Raw genomic sequence first — 5451 nt, 5'->3', positions numbered from 1 at the left:
GATACAGTCTCCCCCTGTACACACTGATACAGTCAGACTCTAAAACATGTCTGTTATAGGCATAGGGAGAGACTGGGCAGGCAGGTCAATGGTGACTTTGCTGAGATGATCCTTTTCCTGATCAGAAAACTACTTCTGAATCTAAGGTGCTGAGAGCATGGCAGCAGACAGGAAGGGAGTCAGCTCTAAGAGAGTAAACGAGGAGCTCTGAGACACAGCCTGGTCTAATCCATGAGCTGGGTGCCTGGCCCATACACAAAGTATCTCGCGGCAGCGTTGGCTGCTGAAGGGTAGCAGCTTATTGTAAGTTAATTGGAGACATGCCATGATGATGTAATGAGACTGGTACATGTCTGATGCCAATGTCTATGGATGTGTGGTGCAGCCAGTTGCTGACTCAGTATCCTGAGACATTGGCACAGTGTGACCAAGATGGAGGTGCAGAGGAGCGAGAGGTGAGCTGGTTTTGCCAGGTGGCCACTGTGCCTTTCCTGTTGGGAATTCTCAATGTCTCATTTCTATCCAGTGGATGGGAGAATGGGAACCTACACATTGATGAGGAGAGTTGAGGTAATAATGAGGGCGATAGCGAGCAATAATCCATGCAAGTAGATCTCTCACCACTCGCTGGAGAATATCTGGTCTTGCTGTGCGTTAGGAATTGGGACTTTTCCCTCTTGTCATCAAGAAAGCCCTGACTAGACATCTCGCCTAATTTTTCTAACTTTCTCACCGTGGTTTACCAGGATGTTGCCTGGTATGGTAGAAAGATCGTATGAGGAAAGGCTGAGGCACTTGGGGTTGTTTTCATTGGAGAAAAGAAGGTTTAGGGGTGACTTGATAGAGGTGTACAAGATGATTAGGGGTTTAGATAGGGTCGACAGTGAGAATCATTTTCCACGTATGGAGTCAGCTATTACAAGGGGGCATAGCTTTAAATTAAGGGGGGGTAGGTATAGGACAGATGTTAGGGGTAGGTTCTTTACTCAGCGAGTCGTGAGTTCATGGAATGCCCTGCCAGTAGCAGTGGTGGACTCTCCCTCTTTGTGGGTATTTAAGCGGGCATTGGATAGGCATATGGAGGATAGTGGGTTAGTATAGGTTAGGTGGGCTTGGATCGGCGCAACATCGAGGGCCGAAGGGCCTGTACTGCGCTGTATTCTTCTATGTTCTATGTTCTATGTTCTATGTTCTATGTCCACATGATGCAGATGCTGGAGAGATTCCATCCGTTTGGGAAGATTGAGTCGGTGTAGTAAAAACCCTGTGATTGGTCAGGCTGCAGTTTAACACAGACTCTGTGAGGGCTGTGAAACAAGCAGAAACAGGGAGGTCGAAAGAAATTGGCTCCATCAATCTCCGTCTGTGTGTGTGTGTCTCTGCTCCCCCTTCCCTGTCGAGTTGCTGTCTCTAATTTTCTGCTGACAGAACAGAAGAGCTACCTTCAGAGATGCCGGTAGAAATGATTCTAAAATCCGAAAGCAACAAGAAAGGCTTGGTCTAACCAATGAATGAGGTAAAAACAATGACTGCAGATGCTGGAAACCAGATTCTGGATCAGTGGTGCTGGAAGAGCACAGCAATTCAGGCAGCATCCGAGGACAGGCAAAATCAACGTTTCGGGCAAAAGCCCTTCATCCTGATGAAGGGCTTTTGCCCGAAACGTCGATTTTGCCTGTCCTCGGATGCTGCCTGAATTGCTGTGCTCTTCCAGCACCACTGATCCCTAACCAATGAATTACAGACTGATCATTGCTGAGCGTATAACACAGCATCAAACAATTCCAGGTTAAGAAACAAACCCAGCTGGATTTGTGATTTGGACTGGTGACACTGAACTCTACATCTGTACAAGTTACTGCAGAGGCTGGAATCTGTACTGAAAACGACGAGTGTTGGAGATCACAGTAAGTCAGGCAGCATACACGGGGAGAGAGTAAGATAACAGTTTGACTCAAAACATTAGCTTGCTGTCTGTCCATGATTGCTACCTGGCCTGTTCTCATCTCTAGTGTTTGTTGTTTTGAACTCTATTCCTCTGACCAATATTTTCTCCTCACCTCACATTTGTGTTTTGTATTTTATTTTCTTTGTGTGTGCGAATGTGCATCTGCATGAGGTTTAAATGGGGTTCTGTTTTAGTTTCATACATTACAAATCCTAATTTTTACTGTTGTTGTTATAGTTAACAGTTTTACAATAAATATTTATTTGTTATGGTTAATGAAAGTGCCTGTTATACAGTAGTTTGCTTTTCTCCTCAGTAACAGTCTGTCAGAGACAAGTTGAGATTTTTGGTTGTTTCATTAAAGACTCTGGGAATACAGAGGTTTGATTTCCAGAGCACTGTATCTGTCAGTCGTGACAACATGGACTACCTCAGTATCTGAGGAGTTGTGAATGGTGCTGAACATTATGTATTAATTAGTGAACATCCCCACTCCTGACCTTAGGATGGAGGGAAGGTCATTGATGAAGCAGCTGAAGATGGTTGGGCCCAGGACACTACCCTGAGGGACTCCTGTAGAGATGTCCTGGAGCTGAGATGCCTGACCTCCAACAACCACAATCAATCTGTTGTCCCATCAGAATCAGTTAAGCTTCACTTGTTCTTTTTCAAAAGCTGCAAGTTCTTTTCACTTTCTCCGTTTTTAAGAGGTGTCCGCTATCCCCGTTTTCAGTCCAAAGTTCAAATAAAAAGAGGTAGTCTCTGACAGTGTTCCATATTCGGCAAGACCTGGACAGAATGTGGGTTTGTGCTGATATGTGGCAAATAACATTTGTACAACACAGGTTCCAGCTAATGACCACATTTTCCCCATAATCTTTGATTCCCTTCCTGATTAAATCTGTCTCTCTCAGTCTCGAATAGACTGAATGACCTAGCCCTGACAGCCCTCTGTGATAAAGAATTCCACAGACTCACTGCTATATGAGAGAGGGAGTCCCTCCTCATCTCTATGTTAAATATGTGTCCTCTTATTCTGGGACTTTGGCCCTAGGCCTCAGTCTCTCCCACAAGAGAAACACAACCTTTCTGCATTCACTCTGTCAGACTCCCTAAGAAATTTGATGTTTAATTCATGTCATCTCTCATTCTTTTAAACACCAACATGTACAGGAGCAATCTACTCACCCTCTCCTCATAAATCAGACCCTCTATACCTGGCATCAGCCAAGTGAACATTCTCTGGTCTCTCTCTCAGGCTAGTACATCTACCCTTCAATAAAGGGACCAAAACTATTTACAGTATTCCAGCTGTGGTCTAACTAATGCCTTGTAGAGCTTTCCCAAAACCTCCCAACTTTTACACTCCATCTCCTTTGAAATGATGACCAACATTCCCTTTATATTCCATTTTACTCACTGAACTCAGATGCTAGCTTTTTGAGTTTTAAGGAAAAAGATTCCCAAATCCCTCTGTTCCATAGCTATCTGCAAGCTTTTAAATCATATTCAGCTCCTCTATTCTTCCTGTCAAAGTGCATGACCTCACGCTCTCCCACATGATATTCCACTAACCAACATTTTGTCGACTCCTTTCGCCCTGTCTGTATCCCTCTGCAGGCTCTGTGTGTCATCCTCACCCCTTACCCTCCCACCTGTTTGTGTGTCATCCACAAACTCAGAGATTCCTCATCCAAGTCATTAATATATTGTAAATAACTGTGGCCCCGGCACTGACCCCTGTGGCACCTCAGTCATTACAAGTTGCCATCCTGAAAATGGCCCCCTATCCCATCCTTCTAACTTCTATTTGTTAGTTAATTATTTATGCTAATTAACCTCAAACATGGCTCTTATTAAATGGTCTTACATATGGTGCCTTATCAACCACCTTCTGAAAATCCAAATCTATTACATCCACTGCTTCCTCTTTCTGTATCCTGCTTGTTACCTCCTCAAAGGATTCGAGTAAAATTTAAAATGGATGGTGGTGGGATAGTGGAGGGGGATGGGCATAGATTAATTCACAGGTCGGCACAACATCGAGGGCCGAATGGCCTGTTCTACACTTGATTGTTCCATGTTCTATGTTCTCTCAGTCATGATGTCCACTTCATGAAATCACACTGACCCTGCTTGATCACATTATGTATTTCTACGTGTTTCTGAATGCTATGACATACTTTATGATAGATTCTAACATTTTCCCAATGACAGATGTTATACTAACCAGCCTGTAGTTCTCTGTGTTTTCTTTTGGTCTCCTTCTCATTGTAACTGTAGGTGTTACACCGGGCAGGTTTCCAATACTCTGGGGCTCTCCAGAACCTAAGGAATTGTGGAAGATTATTACCAATACATCCACCGTCTCCATGGTTACTTCATCAATCATGATAGTTATTGTATTTATTTTCTCTCCTCTCTTTGCCCCTTGCTTATTTAGCAGTTTGTGAATGTAGTTAATGTCTTCTGCAGTGCAGACTGATGTAAAGTATTTATTCACCTTCTCTGCCATTTCCTGGTTTCCTCATCATTATCTCCACAGTCTCGTTTTGGAAAAGGCTTATGTTCACTTTGGCTGCTCTCTCCCTTTTTATTTAAATAAAGCTGTTACTGTGCATCTCAAGTTTACCTTCAGAGTTTATCTTCTCCCTCTTGATAATTGTTTGGTCATCCGTTGTTGGTTTTTAAACCTTTTCCAGTCCCATGACTTCAATGAAACTTTTGCCACACTGTATGCATTTTCTACCAACTTGATGCTATCCTTAGCCTCCCTGGTGAACCGTGGTTGACTATCCCCTTTCAACAATCCTGTTCCTCACTAGGATATATCTTTGTTCTGAGTCATGATCTAATTTTGAAACCATCTGCCATTATTCCTCAATTATCTGTGGTTAAACTCCTCCCAGTCCACTCCAGCCAGCCCAGCCTTCATCCTACCACAATGATTCTTATTTAATTTCAGCACAGCTGTTTCCATCCCAAGTTTCTCCCCCTCAAACTGAGCACTGTTTACTTGGGGATCTTAACTCTGGTGTAAATTTAATAAACCTGCCTCATGACACAAGACTGGATCTAAAATAGGTTGATCCCTGGTTAGATCCATAACAGATTATTCCAGGAAACTGTCCCAAACACACAGAATCCCTACAATGTGAAACTAGGCCATTTGGCCCATCAGGTGTACACTGACCCTCCATACAGCATCCCACAAAGACCCCTCCCATCCCTGTAACCCTGCATTTCCCCGGGTTAACCCACCGAGCCTGCACATCCCTGAACACACTGAGCTACTTCACTGGAATCAAACCTGGGTTCCTGGCGCAGTGAGGCAGCGGGGCTAACCCCTGAGACACAGTGCCCCTCCCCCACTGAGACACAGTACCCCTCCCCCACTGAGACACAGTGCCCCTCCCCGCCCCCACTGATACACTGTGCCCCTCCCCACTGAGGCACAGTGCCCCTTCCCCACGGAGACACTGAGACCCTCCCCCACTGAGACA

The sequence above is a fragment of the Chiloscyllium plagiosum genome, chromosome 6 (assembly GCF_004010195.1).
Source record: "Chiloscyllium plagiosum isolate BGI_BamShark_2017 chromosome 6, ASM401019v2, whole genome shotgun sequence".
Lineage (NCBI taxonomy): Eukaryota > Metazoa > Chordata > Chondrichthyes > Orectolobiformes > Hemiscylliidae > Chiloscyllium > Chiloscyllium plagiosum.
This window is presented reverse-complemented; position numbering follows the sequence as displayed.